This window comes from Gobio gobio (genome assembly GCF_949357685.1).
Source record: "Gobio gobio genome assembly, chromosome: 4".
Taxonomy (NCBI): domain Eukaryota; kingdom Metazoa; phylum Chordata; class Actinopteri; order Cypriniformes; family Gobionidae; genus Gobio; species Gobio gobio.
In genome coordinates, this window is record NC_137100.1 from 52111065 (window position 1) to 52136244 (window position 25180).

Sequence of the window (25180 nt, forward strand, 5' to 3'; positions counted from 1 at the left end):
GTGCTCATTTCCATGCTTGCTCTTCCGCTGGCCCCCCTTCCATGCAGTTCACTGTGTCACTTGGCTGTTGGAGGGGTGTCTCTGCATTCCCCTTATGCCCGTTAATATGCTTGCTTCTCTCTTTCGCTCTCTGTCTCATGCGTTTCATTCCTCTCAATGCAATTTTGATGTCTAGCACTCTACTTGCCCTCATACCTCCCGCTTCCCCCCCCCCCCAGCATACATGTTTTACTCATTTTACCACTCTTCTTTCTTTCTGACTCAGCAGTTCTATATTCAATATTCACATCAGTGCAATAAGTAGAATGCTAACCTGGGCCAGCTGCATATATGGAGTGAGCAGTGTTGGGGAGTAACTAGTTACATGTTACTAGATTACAATTTAAATAAATGTAACTGTAATCTGTTACAGTTATTGAGAAAAAAAGTGTAATTAAATTACAGTTACTTATGAAAATGTTAATGATTACAAAGGGGGTTACATCGGAATATTTTCTGTAAAAAGCTAGGATATGTTGAATTATATTAATTGCTTTGCCTGTTTTTGATATGCATGATGCCTCCTGCCATTTACAGGCTGTTTAGTGAAGATATGCTATTCTGATGCTTTTGATTGGTTCTCTTGTTTGAATTTGCAGCGCACCACGTCTGCCAATTACATCAATCCAAATTTCCACTGGAAGCTTTAGGCTATAACCTGTCTGAGAGTTGCCACCATGGTGATAAAAATGCATTCCAGTGCTGGAAATTAGAAGTAATCAAAAAGTAATGAAATGTAATCAGTTACATTACTTTAATAAGTATTTTAAATAGTTACACTACTTATGACATTTTAAATAGGGTAACTTTCCAAAGTAACCTTCCCAACACTGGGAGTGGGGAAGTAAAATCAATATGAGAAGAAATAAAAATAAAATTAAAATTTGCCAGGAAAAATGTACAAAGTTTATTTGCATAACCTCACTTTGTTTTGAAAAAAAGGCAATTAAATTAAATCATGACATGTTAGTTTAGGCATCAAGTAAAATTATTTTTTTTAATTCAGAAAAATTGCAAAAAAATGTAAAGGGGTCATGAACTGGCTTTTTAATTTTTGTATACTGTTGTCTGATGTCAACTTATGACGTTTGCGTGGTTTCTACATTCAAAAACATCAAAATGAATAAGTAATAGGCTATTTTCTGCCCTGGTTTTGAGCCTCTCTCATGGAACGCTCTGTTTTTAATGGGTGTGCCGCATTGAAGACTTGGAAGTAAAGCCCACTGCTATGATTGGATAAGTTTAGCATATTATAAAGAGCTTTGGCTCCCCCGTGAGGAATTGTTTTGAAAGCGTGTGGAAAAACGGCAACTGGAATGAATCGCCCACAGGGCTCGCAAAATGTCTTTATCAAACAAACACAATGATTTATCTCTCATCCACCCGCAATTAATTGGAATGTTATTTTGTATTACTTGGACTGCCCGATCGATGCATATAACCGCGAACCATGCATCACTCACGCACACACACACGCACGCACAATCCTCACTGCAGAGTCAGACAAATCAGCATGATCAAAACTCCCGCGATAGTATTTTTCCTTCAAATATCAAGTCAAGAGAGTGAACAATGCACATCAAGAAAGGAATGTTATTTCACTATTTAAGATAGCCCGTCGGCAGGTCGTGATACGTTTTGGTAGCTTGGATGCCAGCCGAACTTAGCCCCACCCACAACATTTGAGGTCGGGAAGTTCGGTCTGGACTTGATCCGTTGTGGAGCAACTATGCTCGAACCAGAGCTGTTCGGACCAATCAAATTGTCAGGGCGGGCTTTATACGATGATGGACAGATGATAAAGAGTAACGTAATCATCCACGTCACCAAAGAGCGCTTGGGTTGAATTCATTTTAATCCTAAACTGAGAACTTGTTCGTATATGCATTCACCTTTCCTATTTTCACGTTTCACACCTAGAACGCTCGTCAACCAATCAGATTCAAGCATTTAACAGCCCCACAGTATAAGAAAAATCTGTAACACTTTAGGGTCCAATTCTCACTATTAACTAGTTGCTTATTAGCATTACTAGGATAATGTCTGTTTGTTAGTGCTTATAAAGCCCATATTAATGCCTTACTATTCTACATCCCTTAATCCTACCCAAAACCACAACTACATGTACCACAACATATGTCCGAGTCTGATCACGAATCGCAGCACAATGAACCAACAACACCTCAAATAAAGGATTCTCCAGCCTGTGACAGCATGCCAAGTTATGCTCAGACACGTACACATAATCAATAGATATCAAACGATCTGTAACAATGCAATACTATCACATATAAAAAACATTTTTACTCACATTTGTGTGTTGCTTCATTTATTAATGTAATCCTGCCTGCAAATCCAGTCTCTTGTTTACAAACGAATCCACAGTGAAATGAAGCGAAGAAACGTGCCATGTCTTACCCACGTGAGTTGGATATTCATTAAAAATAAAGTTCATCCATGTATTCATAATATTGGAATCCAAATGAAGCTTATGCAGCATGTTTTTGCTTGGAAGTTCGATCCGGTTTAACTCCACGTAGGCCTATGTTATTTATCTATAACATGCCATGCACAAATCGGTGAGCGGGGCTACAGAATCAGGCGTTCTCATTCTCAGCACATTCTTTGATCGAGTGTTTGCTGGGCATGGTGTCAATAAAAGCTTTTCTTTGACTAACAAGGAAGTTTTCAGCTCCGAAACTTACAGGATATTCTTATATCACGATGAACTTTTATACATCAAAAGCTGAATGAAAAGTTGATTTTTCAATTTGTGACAAAATCACACCAATATTATCACAAAAAAAGTCAACTGAATAAAAATGCTTTTTAAAATAATAATAATAAAATAAAGAAAAATCATAAAGATTTAGAATTAACGCAACTGCACGGACTATTTCACACAATTTCAAAATTTCCCCATTCCCCACCTGCACATTTCTGACCCTAAAAATCATCTGTGCCTGAACCTGGTTCTGCCTATCTATGAATCTAATTCATCTTTCTTTCCTTTCTGCTTTCTAAAAAGGTTGGCTGCCTCTCCTCCCTCTCCATCTGTCAGTCAGTCTTTATGTGCAAATCCCAATCTTTTGCTCCAGCCTTACTGTATTACTGCGTTAAACACCATTTGTTTCACAGCTGGCACGTTAAGCGGCCAGCTCCCCTCCTTGCAAAGCACCGCTGCTGCTAATCGTCCGTCCACCCACATCTCTGCCTCTCTTAATATCTCAGACTGTGAGTTAGACCCCATCTCTCTCTCTCTCTCCCTCCCTCCCTTCCTTCTTTTCTTGAGGAGGCGTTTAGGTGTTGCAGGCTGTTTAGCACCTGGAAATCAGTTTGTCAGGAGACGCGTCTCTCTCAATGCAGCTATTGTCATTCACTGATGCTGGGCTGGGTCAAGGAATCCTTCCCCCAACATGCTTTAATTGGGTTCTCGCTGAGAACTCTCACACACACACACACACCTCTGAACGAAGGTGAGGGACGTAATTGCCATCATGTGACTGCGATTGGATGGGAGCTGCAGCCAAAAACAGAACTTCCTGTCTGGCAGCCTCTAAACCGCTGGGTGTGGGGAATCATCGTGCAGCCGAGCTATAATGTCAGACACTTTGAAATTCTCGCAATCTACAATCATGCGTCATTTTAATCTGCAGTGGCTCTCATCAGTGACTGTTCCCCGCCGAGAGCAGGGCCGGCTGATTAGCGGCGAATCTCTTGCAGTCCGAGACTTGGCTCGCTCAGATGAATGTAAGACTCGCAGGATTTCAGGTCTTTTCTGTTTCCATCAGCGATCCTTTGAGACTTCCTACTGAGAAAAAAGCCAGAACTCTGCAGTCACATCAGATAAAATGAGATTACCTTTGGGTGACTTTATGCAGCGTTTTAATCTCTCCATTTTTAAGGCCATGTAATCAACTGCCAAAGCAATTCCACCACTTTATTTCCCTGCTCTCTGGAGGCTCTGACAGGCGTAAGACCGTCTGGGCCTGTCTTTTACCCGATGCTAAAGGTTTTACCCTTCGCAGTTTGCAACTCTGATCCCACTGCAAACGGTGGCAATTCGTTGCCCAGGCAACACACTTCCCTCCTGGCTAGTGTTATGTTAATTCAGCAGAGGGTGAAAAGTTAAGAGAACCAATCCATTCACATCACTCATGTCTCAGAGTGAAATCTTTAATAACACAAAAGCTCTGTTCCAAAGCCCAGTGAGGATCATACTGCTTCCAAGGCAGCATCCTGACTGAAATGTAACCTCAGAAGTGACCGATCTGGAACGTCCTACTTTGTGCGTCACACAAATAGTGTTCCTCGTATAAATCACATGGGAAATTTCAACTGACAGTTATTGTCAATAGTGTTTTTTATATGTAGCTAAGCTATTAAACACAAAATACATAGGACACACACTTGCATAAAAAACAGACCACTTTACTATTTTTATTGATACTTTTTACTATTTTTTTAATATAATAATTGTATATTCATGATCAGACATCATGTATTCTTTTTTAATTTTCCAGTTAACACATATCTAAAAAGCCTTGAAACACACTGAAGTTACTTGAGAAGCAACACTGCCTAATATATAGAGACTTGTTTTTATTCTTTAATATGAGTGTATATTGTTTTAATTTATTATCAGATTTTTCAGGATAAACAAGTATAAATAAGTGGGGGAAAATCTGTCATGCAGTAAGACAAAGTGCACTTATAACACTGGAAAAAACAATGTAGGTTCTTACATTCGAAATTCAAACCATGAAAATGGATCTTGAAATTCATTAATTTATCTTGTTTTAGCATTTTTAGATATTTTACGGAAAACAAGACAAAAGCATTAGCATAGAACATTAGCAAAAGCATAGAAGTCATGGTCACACTTTAGATTAGGGTCCAATTCTCACTATTAACTAACTATTAAATACGACTTTTGCCTCAAAACGAATTACTTAGGTATTGTGAAGGATTAAGGTTTGTAGAATATGGTCATGCAGTATGTGCTTTATAAGTACTAATAAATAGCCAATATCCTAGTAATATGCATGCTAATAAGCCTTAAAAACATTGGATCATGGATCAATTCTCACTCACAAGCATATGAGATCGCACACGATGCTGCCTTAGAATTTGGCCTAAGGTATCTTAGAAGGTAGCATAATCATTTGGAACATTGCGAGGATGTCTAAAATGCTGTCTGTGTAGACAGCACACACGGTTTTGAAAGTCTGTCTCTCTCTCTTCCTGTCTTTCTCTCTCTTCCAGGTCCATGTGTTGCAAACACCAACAGAGCAGACAGTTTATTCTTGACCTATACCTTACAGCATGTGCACTATAATCCTGAGTGTCAGAGGATTTCCTGTCTAGAGCATGACAGAGGCTTGGTCTTTAAGGGAAAAAAAACAACGACATCAAAACAAAATATAGACGTTCCGTCCCTCAAAAGGAAAAAGCGTGGTTCTATACTAAAATAATTGGATTTGGAGTCTCTCTCTCTCTCTCAGACATGGAGTGCCCATGTCCTTAATAGGTAGTACCCGAACAGATGGAACACAAATTGCTCTTTCCCTGCACCTCTGGGTTCAAGGCAATTTTATCCTGTGTGCCTGTGAAGTTCTCAGATTGCCTTCCTGGCCTTTGAGCTGTGTGTACTTCAAAGGGCTCTCTCTCTCTCTCTCTCTCTCTCTCTCTCTCTCTCTCTCTCTCTCTCTCTCTCTCTCTCTCTCTCTCTCTCTCTCTCTCTCTCTCTCACACACACACACACACACACACACACACACACACACACACACACACGATGTCATCTGGACATAAGTCTTTGTGCGTTGACTGAACGTACAAACAGAGAGAGAGCTCAGGTTGGCAGGTCATCGTCACTATGTGGCTAAAGGTGGAAGGGGTGTGGCCTAACTGAGACATCAGATCCTATGTGTCTGTTTTTGTAGCACTAAAACCCCTCTATGTAAGTATGTGAACGCAGATGTTTCTAGCTACCTGTGATGGATGATACTGCGTATTTTCCTTTTGATCCGATAAGAAGTACTATCAATGTAAAAAGAATCAATATCAGTATCAATATACCTCTATTACATGAAAAGTTTTAACATTTTCAAAGGTTAAAATGGGTTATGCCATTCAACTTTTATAACATTTTAACATTTCATTGGCCAAAACTGCAAATTATCGGATCCATCAGCTTACATGCATACATTTTCATGCTAAAATAATGAATTAAATAATTAAAATGAAATAGTTCAAATAATAAAATTCAGTAAAAAAAATGGCCCAATATTTTTATGAATTTTAATTATTTAAACAATACTTTTAGTGTAAGAGCCATGGCCTACTCGTAAATGTGATCATGTGATCAGACCTGTGTTGATTATGCCGATTTTGTAAATTTTCCCATCTGGTTCCTCCTTTTCTTCACATCATTTCCTGTCATCTCTTAAATGCCTGTATAAAAGGTGTAGAAACAAATTCAAATTCAATATTTTCAGTTAAGAAATTGGAGTAGGATTTACAATTTTCACTCAATAATTAAATAGAAACGGAAAGTAACATTGAATTAAACATGACATTTTAAGATTGTAAAAGTAGTAAAAGTGAAAGTGATGCATTTTTCAGTGATGCAGGGCCGTAACGACCATAATTGGAAATGGCTAAATTGTCCCACCAATATATAATATTTCTTAATGATGTTCTCCATTACGTATGTTCTCTATGATTGTTGACAGACAGTTAACGTTTTCAAGATTAAAAGAAGGCGGGGTTTAAAGGTGCGGTATGCAGGAAATGTACTGCAGTATAAATTCAAAATATTGGAGAGCGTTGTTCCCCCGCCCCCTCCTCCTCAGACCTCGCCGCTCACGCGGGTTGCCAACTTGAGGACACAACAGGAGCGAACGCAATTGACAATGAAAGCCACACTGTAAGTTGATGAGTTGATTTATCCGCATTTTAATATGCTCTCGTTCATAGATATTTTTAGATGGATGCTGAGGCTTTTTAGGTCGGGTAGAATATGCGACCTCTGACCTGGTTTGGTCGCTGGCTTCCATGGCAGCAATACACTGTGTTTTCCACCAACTGGCAGCCTGTGGTGTTGAAATACTATGGGGTAAACTGGCGGCGTGCGGTCTCGCACAGACCAAAACAAAAACAAGACATTCCGACACGAAACACACATTTCAAAGTAGAATAACTGGCTGTAGCATTGTTTTTCTGAGAAACAAGTAGGCTATGTGAACTTAGCATGTTTCCTACATATTGTGGTATTTTTATGCTTTAGTAAAGTGAAACACTTACATACAGCACCTAGCCTGGATGCCAGCCGAACTTAGCCCCGCCCACAACATTTTTACTCGGGCAGTTCGGTCTGGACTTAAGTAATTATGCCCGAACAGAAGCTGTTCGGACCAATGAAATTGTCAGGGCGGGCTTTAGACGATGATGGACAGATGATAAACAGTAACGTAATCAACCACGTCATCAAAGAGCGCTTGGGTTGAATTTGTTCTAATCCTAATGGAGAACTTGTTCATATATGCGTTCACCTTTACTATTTCTCTCAGAAATGATGATCGTGTTGGTAAGTACTCTGTGTATCCTTAAATTCTTTTTTTACAACACCGGCAAAGTTCGTTTACACTCATCTTTTTCTTCTAACGTTAGCGTGCGTGCAGACAGGGTTGCCAAGTTTTTACAACGAAACCCGCCCAATTGCTAACGTTCCTCAAAACTAGCCAAAAACAAGCCCAATAGCTTTCCAAGGGGGTTCTCCGGGGGAAAAAAGACATTTGGGGGGTAAAATATGTGTTATTTTGGAAGGACTGCCTGCTAAAATTCGCATTCCTGGGTCTGTATATCACATAATTGGGGTCGCTTCAACCCGTGGACTTGGCAACACAGTGCAGTTGAGTTCTGTTGACATTTGATTACTAACGTTATGCGTCGCTCGGTCGCTCCGTTGCTCTGATTGGTTGTAGGTCTATCCAATTGAGGTCTTTCCTGTTTCGGTTGAAACACGCCCCATAATCACAGCCCAACGGAGCAGTACCAGACTCATATTCTGACTAGAATTGAGTATGACGACGTCAGGCTATACAGCACCTTTAATTTCACTGAAGACAAGTGTGAATTCCAACACGACAATTTTAGTTTTTACAGTGAAAGAGTGTGTGTGTGATAAGATATACGTAGCTAAACATTTAATATTTGACAATTGTTTTAAAATGGATAGGTTTAACGACCCACAGTAACATACAGCGATGCAAACTACTCAACTTTGTAAATGTAATTTTACCATTTTGAATTGAAAATATGCTATCATTTAAATGATGTCATTCATAACCGAATGTAACGAGACAAGAAACTTTTTTTTTTTACATTTGTGACATACTAGACAATACAAACAAGAGTGAATGTGTGCATATTTTTAAATCGTTTAAAGCGGATTACTTCACAAATATATTAGACCAGTGACTTCTTTTACCATTCTTATTTCTTTATTTCCTTAAATCCCTTCTAATCCTACTTAATTTCTTTAAATAAAAAGACCCCCCCCCCCCCCCCCCCTCAAAAAATCAAACAAAAAAACTTTGGTCCCCCAATGTTCAAAACATGGTTGCAGGGATGTGGATGTTTGTCAGAAATGACTGGAAATACATTTGTGTCCACACTGTCTAGGTCACTTATTCAGTAAAACTAATTTGTCTATCACCCTCTTTGCTCAAACACAATAAGGATTTAAACTCAGCGATGGAGCCTTTCGCCAGGAAAATCCATGAAGGCGATTAAAAAAAAAGACTCCAGCCCCATTGTTTACCGGCCCATTAACAAACAAACATCAAGCCCCATCTCTCTAAAAACTGCTGACAGAAAAGGCGACGATTAATCACCATGGCAACCAGCCTCTTGATTACAAACTGCTTGATGGGGCTTTGGGATGCAAGGGGACCAGCGGAGAACGGGAGGGGGAAAAGGAGGGGGGGAGGAAGCGAATTTAAAGAGCATTGTGCTAAATTAGAGGCCTTTATGAGCAGTAGCGACTAACGGGCCGCCTGATCTGCATACCAAGTGAAGGGTTAACCACGTCCCTGAGGTAATTTTGAACAATCAGAGCTCCCGTTAGCAATTAGTGAATTAACTGTAATGAGTCTGTGGTTGCCATAACAACAACGGTTTTTAAATGACACTTGTCAAAGTGAAGAACACTTGAACGTTGTGGAGATGAGCCCTTTTTATTAGAAAGGGAGGGGGTGTTCGTTTAGTTGAGGTCCATTTAATTATCCGAGAGATGATGAGCATTATTTGTTTGTCTGAATAAACATAAAACATACCAACAAAACAATGTAATTAACCTGTGAAATCAGATCGAGATGAGTGCATCATATAAAACTTTCAGCTTCATTGGATGTGTGTGTGTGTGTGTGTGTGTGTGTGTTTAGTGCATTTCCGGTGTTCTATTCACAGGCAGGTGAGGGGAGCTTAATAAATTCATGCAAACAGGGTTCAGTGATGTTTTTGTGTGGGTCGGAACTATTATTTTATAGAGTAGAGATGCAGAGCGAAAATTCGGAGAGGTGCAAAATGGATAAATAGCTCTCTCTCTCTACTAAATGGAGGCTAGAACAAGATTTGTGAAAAATATGGATATATAGAGTGTGGAAAAAGAGGAAAAAAATAAATAAATGACTGAAGGATGGAGACGATGTGTGTGCAATAGCACAGCCGTCATGCTTTCTCAGGCTGTGTCAAACTGAGATGCTCCAGGTTTCTGACAGACAGCACACACAGTGTGGAGGAAGAGCACCTTAAACTGCCTTTAAACAACACTCAGAGTTTAGCGCTTTGTCTTCCTTCAGCCCTTTCGCGCACATTCAGCCTTTTTAATGAGAAAACTGTCTGAAATATGAGACGCAGACAGTCTACTGACGCAAGCGAGACTGTCACACAGACAACCGTGATGGAAAAGCCATAGAGCCAGTCATAGAAAGTTGCTAAACAACCAAACTGGTCACAGTTAAACTATTGCAGAGGCTAATGAGGAATGTACATCTTTGCATAATGATTGCAAATGTTCAAATTGCATTTCCTCATTGTATCTGTATCCCTGTAAATACGCTGCTTCAGAGATGCAAAAATTTGCATGCTTACATTGTTTTTTCACATGCAGTAAACTCAGGCTGCCTATGGGGAATTGATGTATTTCACCCATATTATTAAACCCAGCATGTAGACGGTGGTGGTATTGTGTGCCACTCTGTGGGGTTAGCGCAAGATAAATCACCACTGTTGCTACATTTCTGCTGAGAAGCTTTCCATACACCATGGGCCGAGCTTGTTACATACTCTTATATGTGCACACATACACACATTGCCGAAGGGTTTTCAGATGGCTATATGTCATGCGGTTATTTGTGTTTATGCCATTAGTGTTGAAACATCACCGCTGTGCCCTGCAGAAAGCACAACAACAGTAAAAACACACTGCACATGTACAGAATCTGGTTTATTAGCGCTGCTGCAGCATTCAACATCAAAACTAGGCCTACCGTTGATTGAGAGAGAAGTACAGTGTGCCTTTAAAAATATGTCTGTACCATGGAACAATGATGGTATCAGATGGTAAAACCATGGAACTTTGACATACAGAATAGGGCTTTAACACTGCACTTAACCCCGGGTTATCATCGTTCTAAACACCCCTTTTAACCTCAGAACGTTTCACACTTATTTAGAAGAGGGGTTAGCACCGCTTTTTACCCGTGGTTATGAAACCCTGCATTTCGGTGCCAAACTGACAACCAATCACGTGCCTCATATTCACTTGCTTTTGACAGTCTCCGAAATGCTGTGCATTGTATATAAACAGTAAATTCAGAGTTTGAGAGGAAATATGTCAAATGCTGATAGAAAACACGACAATTCAGCAGTCTCAAAAGTTAATTTCATGATGGTAAAGTCAGTTATATATAAGGATGCACAATGCTTGAGCATTTATGTAAACATTAAAATGTGCCAATATGCACAAACACTGCAAATATGCAAATAAGGACATTAACCCAGGGTTTAAAAATGTACAGTGTGAAACAGCAATTTATGAATACCCAGGATTAATTGTTAACCCCGGGTAAATTATGATCAGTGTGAAACGTGAAGCAAGATAACCCTGGATTCCATTTACCCTGTGTTTACAATGACCCAGGGTTAACTATTTCAAATGTGAAAATCCCAATACATTACCATTAGGGATGGGAATCACAAGAGAATTCAACCATCTTTAACGGACCCATTAATCATTTTCAATTCAAAACTTTTAATGGAAAAATATTTGAAAAAATTAAATGTAGTTCCATTGCCAAATGATGAGACAATTATTTGAAATAAAAAAGTAAAACTACTCTTGCAAAAAATGTGTTTAGATAAACGTATTGGCTTTACACAATCTAAGATGCAATACAACAATTGCCTTGTCTCTAAATTTAACCACAAAATACTAAAACATAATTTTAACATTTCATCTCATTTATTTGTATATAATACTACAGACAAAGAGCAAAATGCCTCTTCATCTATACGTGGTCATATAAACAGGTCAGTAAGGGATAAGTATCAGTTTGAAGATTTATGTCTTTAATTTACGAAAAAAATAAGCGAGAAATTTTGTTCGGGAATCAAACTACTGTACTTACTGTACTAAGAACTGACTCATAAGTCATTCGTTTGGGAATCGAACTCCCTGGTTGCATCATTTTTGATTCACTACAAAGAACGTCTCATAAAAGTCCCTCTTGTAGAGTTGTAAACGGTATGGACCCTTTTCTCATTTTCAGGGTTCTCAGAAGCACAAGTTGTCATAGTTCAGTAATCTTCTATATCGGTGAATGGGAGATGACAGCAAATAATATTTTGTATTTGCATTTGCTCTAATAGATAGCAAATAAAAAGTAATATAATATAAGTAAGGTAATATAACACAAAGTGTGCTAAAAACACTATATTGCCAAAAATTTTGGGACACCCCTCCAAATCATTGAATTCAGGTGTTGCAATCACTTCCATGGTCACAGGTGTATAAAATCAAGCACCTAGGCATATAGACTGCTTCGACATGTTTGTGAAAGAATGGATCGCGCTCAGGAGCTCAGTAAATTCAAGCGTGGTACCGTGACAGGTTGCCAAATGTGCATTAAGTCCATTCATGAAATGTCCTCACTAATAAATATTCCACGGTCAACTGTCAGTGGTATTATAACAAAGTGGAAGCAATTGGGAACAACAGCAACAAAAGCCACAAAGTGGTAGGCCACGCAAAATCACAGAGGTTGCAGTGGTGTATAGCACGCCGCCACTGGACTCAGTGGAGCAGTAGAGACATGTTCTCTGGAGTGTCGAGTCACGGTTCTCTGTCTGACAATCCGATGGACGAGTCTGGGTTTGGCAGTTGCCAGGAGAACGGTACGTGCCTGACTGCATTGTGCCAAGTTTAAAGTTTTTAGTGGAGGGGGGATAATGGTGTGGGGTTGTTTTTCAGGGGTTGGGCTTGGCCCCTTACATCCAGTGAAAGGAACTCTTAATGCTTCAGAATGCCAAGACATTTTGGACAATTTCATGCTCCCAACTTTGTGGGAACAGTTTGGGGATGGCCCCTTCCTGTTCCAACATGACTGCGCACCAGTGCACAAAGCAAGGTTCATAAAGACACGAATGAGCGGGTTTGGTGTGGAGGAACTTGAGTCCTGAACTAAACCCGATAGAATAGCGGAGACTCTTGTCCAAAATCAGTACCTGGCCTCAATTAAAAAAGACAAATGCGCTTCTAGAAGAATGGTCAAAAATTCCCATAAACACACTCCTAAACCTTGTGGAAAGCCTTCCCAGAAGAGTTGAAGCTGTTATAGCTGCAACGGGTGGACCAACTCCATATTAAACCCTACGGATCGATTAAGAATGGGATGTCTTTAAAATTCATGTGCATGTAAAGGCAGGCATCCCAACATTTTTGGCAATATAGTGTGTCTATAAACATTTAAAAAAGTGAAAATATGACAAACTTAAATATGCAATGTTGATAAAAGTGGAAATGCATCATCACAGTCCGTGACAAGGGTCCATTCCATGCACATTGGCAGAACAATGCATGTCTGAAAGCCATTAACCCTTGTATGGTGTTCGGGTCTGTTGGACCCGTTTTCATTTTTTATCAAAAGAAAAATGATACGATTAATTATTTTTTCAAACTGAGACTCATTGGCCTTGGCTCATTTTCTGTGAGGAATATATATCTGAACACATTTTCAATGACCACACACTGTGCACCCCCCCTACACATTTATATTACACACAGGATGTTCGGGTCCACTGGACCCGGGGCTAATAAAAGTGTGGAAATTGTAGGTTCTGTGTACCTTTACTCTATCCTCCTCCTGTCAGGACCTGCTGTTAGTGTGTGTATGTTCATGTATGGTTTATGAGGACACAAATGTGTATAATGACATTGGTATTACAACGTAAACATGGTTTATGACGACACCTGTGTCCTCATACTAAAACATACTAAATGGTGTTTTTTGAAATTCAAAAAATGCCATAAGTTTTCTGTGATTGGTAGGTTTAGGGGTAGGGTTAGTGTAGGGGGATAGATTATACAGTTTGTACAATAGAAAAACCATTATGCCTATTGAGAGTAGCCATACACCACATATCCGTGTGTGGTGTGTGTGTGTGTGTGTGTGTGTGTGTGTGTGTGTGGTGTGTGTGTGGTGTGTGTGTGTGTTTTGTGTGTGTGTGTGTGTGTGTGTGTGTTATGGGTGGGCACGTGAAATATCAGGACACAAATGTGTATAATGACATGGGTATGACATAGGTATTACAAAAAGAGGGTGAAATATGAGGACGTTCCCCATGTCCTTACTTTTCAAAATGCTTATAAATCACACAGAATGAGGTTTTTTTTCACAGAAAGTAAACTGTTTAGGGGCAGGGGCAGTGTAAGGGGATAGAAAATACAGTTTGTATGGTATAAAAACCATTACACCTATGGAATGTCCTCACATTTCACAAAAATAAACATGTGCATGCGTGTGAGAGAGAGATTGTGTGTAAGTGTGAGAGAGTGCAAGAGTGAGTTTTGTTTCTACCCCTGCCGTTCCCACACGAGGTTGCAATTCTTAAATGTGATCTAACAAAGGTAAAGAGAAAATATTAACCATATATGCTGTTTATATTGCTTGTAATTGGGATGAAGTAAACATCTGTTGAGTATTTTAACATAACATTTTTGATTGTGTTGAATTAAAAACCCAAAAATGCAGCGGGTCCACCAGACCCACGAACACTGGCTGAATAATAAAAATATGAACACCACACAAGGGTTAACAGAACCGAACATCATTCGGAAAATGGAGCAGGTTCTGATAAGAATGAATGCTCGGTCCCTAACACTAATTAGTCATGTATACCATAATATTTACATGATAATCTAATGAACCTCAAAGTTCGATGGAAATGGTGAAAATGGAAATCTGAGTCTGTGCCCATTTTTAAAATTTGGCTCAGAGACCTAAGTAATGTGTTACCCCTCGAAGAACTGAGATATAAGTTATCAAATAGACAAAATAGCAAATAAAAATGATGGAACCCAATTAAATCCTTACTTAATCTTGATGTCTAACTTCTTAAGGGCTTAATGGTCGAGGCTAGTGTGCTCTGTGTACTTCGACTATAATCTTATATATGGTCTGTTATTTTAACAAGGAACTATAGTACATCCAACAATTAGGTTAATAAAGATTGCTGCCGTCTTTTTGTTTTAGTTCTTGTTAATGTCAAAGGGAACGAGTATTATCCTTAGAGATCGGATAAGTTGGGTATTATTTAGCTACAGGTTTTCTTTCCATTCATATATTCTTTTACTTATTTAGTACTGACGTGTAGGATCATAGATGTTTACATGTGTATGCATATGTATTGGGGTGTAAGTATATGTATTGCACATAAATAATGTACATTTGTTATGTATATGTATGTATATGACAATTATGAAATTAATGGTTGAGATGGATGGATAAAAGAGGAATGTTGGAAAAATTGCATATATCTCTCAAAGCAGAGAGGGGTCATGGGCAGATTGGTGGGGTTGGTTAGCATTGTTCCCGGAAATGGCACATATATTGCCATTCTCTTTTTTTATGCTTCATGTCAAGACCGATTTTGTCAGTGCCTGTGTAACACAGATTAAATAAAGGGGATTATTTAATTTATATACCATCTAGTTATATCATATTCCCTTATTAAAAGTCAGTAAGAGGTGTAAAACTGATTAAGAATAAATAAATTAAAGCTACACTATGTAACTTTTCCGTCCACTAGAGGTCGCCTGTTCATAACAAAGGCGTAGTTTGATGACGCCACGTTTGAGCGCAGAATCTCGGGACATGTGGTCTTCACCTCACAGCCGGTGGGAAACAGTCAGGATAGGACTCGGGCAGAAATCATGTTCATGGATGTGATTATTAACATTACTGTAGTGAAGCAGAGCAGGACCGAGTGTTGTGGAGCTGAGCAAGGCCGCAGGAGCGATTGAAGAGCGGGACTGTTATTATGGCATAGTCGCCGGCGGGACTTTTATTATGACACAGTTGCCGGCGGCACTTCCTCTTCTCCAGTGCTGAGTGTGAGGTAAGGCAGCTCTGTTTATCGTATTAGATATATCTGAGTGTGTTGAAAAGGAAGTTATGACGTTCGCTCGGCGGCTGCTATGACACTTGTTCACAATGCAGTGAGAGTAAAGTGTTTCACTGAATAAAACCGGAGACCGAGGGTGACGCAGATATGACGCAATCGACAGGCGACTCCCTCACACGCATAGCTCACACGTCCCGGCTCCTTGGTTAAAATAGCAATTTTCTCACGATTTACAAATAGTTGAAAACATTTGGGATATTCTAAGTACTCAACTGAACAAAATATATAACACTGGCCTAGTGATTTCTGGATGTTTTACTGCAAAAATCCTACATAGTTCACCTTTAATGCAAATTCGTTTCCAGATTAATCCTCAGTGATTGACCAATGAGAGCTCTTTGTCATTCTGCGCCGTGCGTGTCAATGAGCATGCGCGATGACAGAAGAGACGACCTTGATGGAGAGAGCAGACGTGATCGATCAATGTGATCCAAACTGATCAAATTTAGACTTCAACCCTTCGAAAAGTACGAGGAAGTTCAAAATTCAATTACTTCGATGCATTCTGAGATGAGTCAAGATGGCGCCGAGGACGGCCGCAACGTCGCAAGCTCTGCTGAAGCATTGTAGTTTTTTGTTTGTTCTGTTTATAGTTTTTGTGTTTTTTGTCTTGGATGTTGTCTGCCTTACTACGTACGACAGACAGACACTTTTGGACATTGGTTCGGCAATCGCACACCGAAAACCGGACTTTAAATTCATCAACGACGACACGCCGTTTACAAACACAGCAGCGGAACCCTTTGTCTGGGTGGCCCGGCCGCGGAGACGCGGCCGGAGAAGGGGCTGTAGAGCTGGCGTACTCGTCAGATTAAGACGCCGCGCAAACCGACCCCCGCTTCCCAGTATTTTACTGGCAAATGTTCAGTCTCTGGACAATAAACTCTGCGAGCTGAGAGCGCGGATCTCTTTCCAACGAGACACGAGGGACTGCTGCATTATCTGCCTTACAGAAACGTGGATGTCCGCTGAGATTCCAGACTCAGCCATCGAAACCACGGGGTTCTCCGTGCATCGGATGGACAGAGAAAAAGATCTCTCCGGGAAAAGCAAAGGCGGGGGTGTGTGTTTTATGATCAACCGATCCTGGTGTGATCAGAGGAACGTACACTCTATCAAGTCTTTCTGCTCTCCTGATCTGGAATTTCTCATGGTTCTGTGCCGACCATTCTGGCTACCGAGGGAATTCACCGCGGTCATCATCACAGCGGTGTATATTCCCCCACAAGCCGACACAGACCGGGCACTAAAGGAACTGTATAGGTCAGTGAGTGAGCAGGAAACCGCGCATCCTGAGGCTGCGTTTATTGTGACCGGGGACTTTAACAAAGCCAACTTCAAGCGCATCGCACCCAAATACCACCAACATGTTAGCATCAACACGCGAGGGAACCGTGTTTTAGACCACTGCTACTCCCCCTTCAAGGAGGGTTACAAGTCCCTCCCTCGCCCACCATTCGGCAAATCAGATCACGCGTCCATTCTACTTTTGCCCGCTTACAGGCAGAGACTGAAACAGGAAGCACCCGCCCTCAGAACCATCCAGTGCTGGTCAGACCAATCGGACTCTATGCTACAGGACTGTTTTGATCACGCGGACTGGGAGATGTTCCGGTCGGCCTCTGATGACGACATCGAGGTCTACGCTGATAGCGTAACGTGTTTCATCAGGAAGTGCGTAGATGACGTTGTTCCGACCAAAACAATTCGGCTGTACCCAAACCAGAAGCCGTGGATAAATGGGGATGTTCGCGCGGCACTCAATGCGCGGACCTTCACTTTTAACTCTGGTAATGCGGAGGAGCATAAACAAGCAAGTTATGCCCTCCGGAAAACAATCAAAGCAGCAAAACGCCAGTACAGGGACAAGATTGAAGGACAGTTCAACACCACCGACTCCAGAAGCATGTGGAGGGGAATTAACACCATCACAGACTATAAAGGGAACACAAACTCCACCGTGAACACCGCTGCCTCTCTCCCGGACGAGCTCAACACCTTTTATGCTCGCTTTGAGGGAAATAACACCGCCCTCACGGAGAGAGAGCTCGCGGCTGAAGATACAGAGGTTAGTGCACTCTCCGTATCTGAAGCGGATGTTACCCGATCCTTCCGGCGGGTGAACGTCCGAAAAGCTGCGGGTCCAGACGGGATTCCCGGCCGCGTCATCAGAGCGTGCGCGCGCCAACTGGCTGGAGTTTTCACGGACATTTTTAACCTGTCCCTCTCCCTGTCTGTGGTCCCCACATGCTTCAAAACGTCCACCATTGTTCCTGTACCTAAGCAGTCAAAAACACTCTGCTTAAACGACTGGCGTCCTGTTGCTCTGACCCCCATCATCAGCAAATGCTTTGAGAGACTAGTCAGAAACCACATCTGCTCTGTTCTCCCCCCCTCACTGGACCCACTGCAGTTTGCATACCGCAAAAACCGCTCCACTGATGATGCCATTTCATCAACAATTCACACTGCTCTCTCCCACCTGGAAAAGAGGAACACATATGTGAGAATGCTGTTTGTAGACTACAGCTCAGCATTCAACACCATTGTGCCCTCCATACTTGACATTAAACTCCGGGCTCTCGGCTTAAACAGCTTGTTATGCAGCTGGATCCTGGACTTCCTGTCAAACAGACGCCAGGTGGTCAGAATGGGCAGTAACATCTCCTCACCACTGACTCTCAACACTGGAGCCCCTCAGGGCTGTGTTCTCAGCCCACTCCTGTACTCTTTGTACACACATGACTGTGTGGCAACCCACAGCTCCAACACCATCATCAAGTTTGCTGACGATACGACGGTGGTAGGTCTCATCACTGACAATGATGAAACGGCCTACAGAGAGGAGGTGCACACTCTGACACGGTGGTGTCAGGAGCACAACCTCTCCCTCAACGTCAGCAAGACCAAGGAGCTGGTGGTCGACTTCAGGAGGAATGAGAGAGAACACCGCCCCATCACCATCGATGGAGCACCGGTGGAGAGAGTCAGCAGCTTCAAGTTCCTCGGTGTCCACATCACAGAGGAACTCTCATGGTCCGTCCACACCGAGGCCGTTGTGAAGAAGGCTCATCAGCGCCTTTTCTTCCTGCGACGGCTGAGGAGGTTTGGAATGAGCCGCCACATCCTCACACGGTTCTACACCTGCACCATAGAGAGCCTGCTGACTGGCTGCATCACCACCTGGTACGGCAACAGTACCGCCCGCAGCCGCAAAGCCCTGCAAAGGGTAGTGCGCACGGCCAGCTGCATCATCGGAGGTGAGCTTCCCTCCCTCCAGGACATTTATGTCAGGCGGTGTGTGAAGAGAGCTCAGAGGATCATCAGAGACTCTAGCCACCCGAACCATGGGCTGCTCTCACTGATGCCATCAGGCAGACGGTACCGCAGCATCAGATCACGCACCAGCCGACTCCAGAACAGCTTCTTCCCACAAACAATCAGACTCCTTAACTCTTGACCCATCAGGATCATAACACACACTGGACAGAATATCACTCAGCACAACCCACTGTAGATAAACACACATTATATACACATTTATTTATCATACAGCATCTATTGCACTTTGGATTTCAATTTTTCAATCTGTGAATAATATTTTATACTGTACATTGTATATTATTATTACTATTATAGCGTAATGTATATTGTTTAGTGTATGTTTAGTGTATATTGTTTAAAGTATATGTATATTGTAAGTATGTGTATATTGTTTAAAGCTGTGAGAACTACACTCACATTGTGTAAATTATTTATTGTTTATTGTAGAGTTTACTGTGCTGTGAGTAATTGTGGGCGCATCAGTGTAATCTGATGCTGCTTTAAATGTTGTACATGTCATGTCATGACTACCATGTTGCTCGGAACTGCACCTAAGAATTTCACCTACTGTTGCACTTGTGCATATGTAGAGTGACAAATAAAGTGATTTGATTTGATTTGATTTTGATTTTCTGAGTAAGAAGCCGACTGAATAGAGTAATACAATCTATTAGGTGAGTCAGTATCATATAAATTATGACAAATAGACTATTACTTCATAATAAGCTAGAATTACCGCTACTAAACAGTAATTGAGTTGCTGTGGACTGGTTATTTTCTTTTTAAATTGTAGTTTTGTTCCGATTAGTTGTAAATGTCTAACGTGAACCACGTGGTCATTTGTACATTGCAGTTCGTGACGCCATTTTGTGGTCGCGCACGCCTATAATCGAGGTGCGCCTGTGTGAGAGCAAAAATCGATCAAAGGTAAAGAATTCATTCATCCATCCTGTGAAAATGATGTATGTTACTGGTAATATCATTACTTCAGTTTGAGCGGTTATAGTGAACCGCGTGGTTATTTGTTCATTTCAGAGTTTCACCGTCGCCATTGTTGGCCACGTGTCTGTATAAGCGAAACGCTATTGATTCAGAGGTAAATTGATGTAATTATATCAGTTATGAAGAAATTGTAAATGTAGCTGAGTATTAGATGTTCTGGATCTTTGATGTGGAATTTATTTTGAAATTCACTAAATGAATGTTCTGGTCTGTGATCAGGCCAGGTTTTTTTTTTTCCTTTGTCTTTCTTGTTTCTATTTTTTTCTTTCTTCTTCTCTCTTTTCTTCTTTCTTGATTCTTGGAAACGTGACACCCGAGCGATCTTCTGTGACACCCTGTGAACTCCATTTTGGATGGCGAGCCAAGCAAACCTTTAGCAGAGTAGAAGAAAATACATCATGGAGAGGACGACGATATCCTTTCTTTGAGTTTTCCAGTTATCGTGAAGCAAGAGAAATTTTAAGGGTGTATGGTCATCCATAGACCAGATCAAGAGACATTGTAAACATATGAGAACACTTGAGGTCTTTTGAGAGAGACACTACACTTTCTCTTTGTGTATTCTTTTATTTTTATTTTATTTTATTTTTTTAATTATTTTTGATGTACTGAATTGACCGGTCTGTGCATATATTTCAGGGAAAAACCGAGTGCACTCAGAGGGAATTTTCAGTCAGTTTTATTGTTTGTCCATGTGATTTTGTAATTTACTTTATTTTATTTTATTAACTTTCTATATTTTCTTTAAAAGTGAAATCAATTATATTTCTATTTCAAATTTAATCTTGTGTCTGTCTGTTGTTTCTCAGTACAACCCGCTACCTCCTTAGCGATCCCTAAATCTTCTGACAAGTTCAAATCCAAACTGTATTATACAATAAGCAATCCATTAAACTATTGCTAATTATTAGATAAGTGCTACACCTGTCTATTTGTTACATTTTCACTTGGTTGCCTAGGAAGACGCCAGAATGAAACAAACTGTTTGAAACAGTCTTCTTCCTCAAGGGAGTGAATAATCTTTTCCCGTGGTTTATAAAACAACCATCACAACATCAAAGACTTAACCGTGGTAGCCGCCCCTTTTTTTCTCATATCAGATAAATTGGAGTTCTCATTAGGAACAGTTCAGGGAGCTCTGTGTGGTGGGACCAAATCACAACATCAAAAAAAGAGCCCACAAAAGTCAGTAGGCTACCCGATAGCAGATTTAATGATTCCTAGAACTATAACTAAATATTCAAAGGGCAGCTTGTTGTCTCTGACAAAAAGAATTGAAATGAACACAGTTAAAAATTCCAGTTATGCACATTGTTCAAACAGTGTAGCTTATATTGGATTTAGTAATTCAGCAGTTCTGAAGTTCTGCCATTTTTACAGATTATTCAGGCTACAAACTGCCTATTTAGGCAGGAGAGAGTCTGAAGATAAAACAAAATAGATTGGTGTGGGGAAAAACTTCCAATCCATTAAAAAAAAAAATATATTTTTTTTTTAGGTCTAAAGCAGAATGCAGAATAGCGTTCAGAGCATCTCATACAGTACAAGCCACAACAGGAAATAAACAGATGACCCTAGATAGTGTTATGTTTATCACCAAAACATTCACAGTGGAAGGCCAAGGCATTTTTGACAAATAATGTCAATATAATTCTCCAATCTTAATATAACACTTCACAAAAGCTGCTTGAGAGAAACTGCTCTCTGAACAGGGGTGAGAAGACATTCAGAACTCGCAAGAAGTCAAGGCCTAGAGTGGGTCAAAAAAAGATTCTGAAATGAAAATAACAAGAAGTACAAGTGTTGCTCCCAGTGTTGTTGAATTTACTTTGAAGTTGTGGCTTTCCTAAATTGTATGCTATACTTAATACATGATACTTAAGGGAACACTCCACTTTTTTTGAAAATAGGCTCATTTTCCTACTCCCCTAAAGTTAAACAGTTCAGTTTTACCATTTTCGAATCCATTCAGCTCGCTTAAAAATGACCAAAGACTTTCTATAATATATATATATATATATATATATATATATATATATATATATATATATATATATATATATATATATATATATATATATATATATATATATATACTGTATGTACTGATTTTGTGGTGGTCATTTCCAGAATTTTAGTTTTTAGTTTTTTTCATAATTAGGATGCCACATCTACCATATTTTTATGTTAGATGCCCAATAGTCACACATGACAATAAAAGGTCCAGTGGTGTGCTATCTAGCTTTAATAACATGATCGCTTAAAAGTGGGAAATATGACCAAAATCTTACAAGTAAACCACATCAATAAGCAATTGCTTAATATAAGTAAAAAGTTCTCAAAGTAATCAAGTAAAGGGTGTGTATTTGTGTGAATTTAATCGTATTTGTGTGTAATGTGTGTATTTAATCGTTCAGGGGCAATAAGCCTATAGAACACATTTGCGCGAGAGCTGACAGGCGGCAAACGCGTGCACAGAATCCACAGTCAGAATGACATCGTCAGTAACGAACTGAGTTTGTGGTTTATTAACTCTTTTTAGTGCAATCAGGCATATCATACTTTTATTTGGTCATTATGCGAGTTTGGTCTTTGCTTTCCCAAACACGGAACTATAAGAACTGGAGAACTGTTAACTGAAGAATAAAATCTGTTTGATGTGTCTGTGGTAGCCTACAATCCGAAAGAGCCTCGTGCCAATAACACAGAAGCTGATTGGTTGCAATATAAGATGCATGTTGGGTCTAATTTGTAGTTGTAATACAGCGAACTATAATTGGACTAGAGAAAGAAAGAACTACAACACCCTGGATAAAACACACACTAAAGCGCTGCGGGAGCATTTCAATGAGCAATAGAGGTAGCCTTACATGGACGTAGGAAAATTAAGACCTGTTTAAAATGATTTAAGACCTAGAACTCAATACTTCAGCGAATTTAAGACATTTTAAGACTTTTTTAACCCTGCATGGTACGGCAGCAAGTTTCTTGATTATTACGCAGGAATGAGAGTATAGTTCCTAGCCATATCGGCCTAGAAAATCGCAACTTTTCATTTTCCGTCAGTCTTAGTACACAATGTAACTACAGAAGAGTAAAGTTTTAAATAGGAAAAATATCGAAACTCTTTGGTCATTTTTTGAGTGAGATGCTAATGGTCTAAACTAGGGGTCTCAAAATCATTTTACCTGGGGGCCGCTGGAGGTAGACTGTAACTGTGTTACAAACAGAGGTGACACAGAGAGCAGATGGCAGATGTAAACAGGGTTTATTAGACAGAACCAGGAAGTGAGCAGATGTGGTGAGTATCAGAAGTGGAAGTCCAGTAGAATGGTGATAACAATGGGTAATACTATACGTTCTTGATTGTAGGTCTACAGGACAATGGAGCGATGGAGACAGGGAGCCAGGAGACGAGACGAGGAGACTTGGGAGAACAGGTAGGTAATTCAGGTGAGTCCGTGGAAGCAAGCATTAGCGTGAGCATGTGCAAACGATACCGGACAGTGACTGAGTGCATGCGGCTTAAGTGCAGGTGGTGATTGCAGTGATGATGACGTGCAGGTGTGTGTGATCAGTACTCGGGTGACTGTGATCGTTGTGTCTGGGAGAGGGTGGAGCCTGGCGTGCTTGTGACATTACCCCTCCCTCCAAGGCCATCTCCTGAGGGCCGAGGACCCCGACGCCGATGCCTGGGTACCCATGATCGCTCCTCTGGGCCGTACCCCTCCCAGTCGACTAGGTATTGGAACTGACCACCACAACGCCGGGAGTCCAAGATCTCATAGACCTGGTATGCCGCGCCGTCGTCTAGGAGAAGCGGAGGAGGGGGCTCCGGGGTAACGCCAGGCTCTGGGGAAACAGAAACAGAGGGGTGATGTGGTTTCAGGAGTGACACATGGAATGTGGGATGAATCCGGTACTGAGGTGGGAGTTGGAGTTTATACGTGACAGGGTTGATCTGCTGCAGGATGGTGAAGGGGCCAACGAATCTGGGACTCTTCTTGCACTGCAGACGCAGTCTGATGTCCCGGGTCGACAGCCAGACCTTCTGCCCAACCTGGAATGTAGGAGCTTCTGAGCGGCGAAGGTCGGCTGTCATCCTGCGTCTGCGAAGGGCCCGCTGAAGTTGATGATGGGCTGAGTCCCAGACCCTCTCACTCTCCCGGAACCAGTAATTAACCGCAGGGACATTGGAGGGTTCCCCTGACTTGATAGCCGAGCACGCACTGAAACGGGATAAGACCGGTGGTAGGCTGACGGAGTGAGTTCTGTGCGTACTTTGCCCATCCTAGGAACTGGTTCCAGGAGTCCTGGTGGCCGTGACAGAAGGTACGGAGGAAACGGCCAATCTCCTGGATCTTACGTTCCGTCTGCCCGTTCGTTTGGGGATGGTATCCTGACGAGAGGCTGACGGTCACACCTAGGAGGGAGAAAAAGGCCTTCCATACCTTGGAGATGAACTGGAGACCCCTGTCCGATGCTATGTCTTTGGGGATACCATAATAGCGGAAGATGTGATTGAACACTCAACTCGGCAGTTTCCAGGGCAGTGGGTAATCCTCGTAGTGGGAGGAGTGGGAGGAGACAGCAGGACTTGGAGAACCGGTCCACCACTACGAGGATGCAGGTACAGTTGTCTGAGACTGGGAGATCCGTGATAAAATCCACCCCTAGTTGTGACCAAGGGCGGTTGGGAACGGGCAGAGGATGGAGCTTTCCAGCTGGCAGGTGACGTGGACTTTTTGACATGGCACATTCCCTACATCCCTGCACGTACCTTCTGACATCTGGGGCCATTCGAAGCATTGACGTAGCAGTGAGAGGGTTTCATTGACCCCAGGGTCACCAGTGCCCAGTGACGTGTGGGAGGAGTGGATGATAGGGGTGCGTCGTGCTCGAGGGATGAATTGCAAGCCCGGAGGACAACCCGGCGGCACGTTGGTGGAGGCATTGGCAGAGGGCAGGGTCTCCTCCTACCAGGAGATGGGACCAAGGAATAACTGGGTAGGGATGATGGGCTCAGTCTCTTCTGACTTCTCCTCGGGGCTGTGGATGCGGGAAA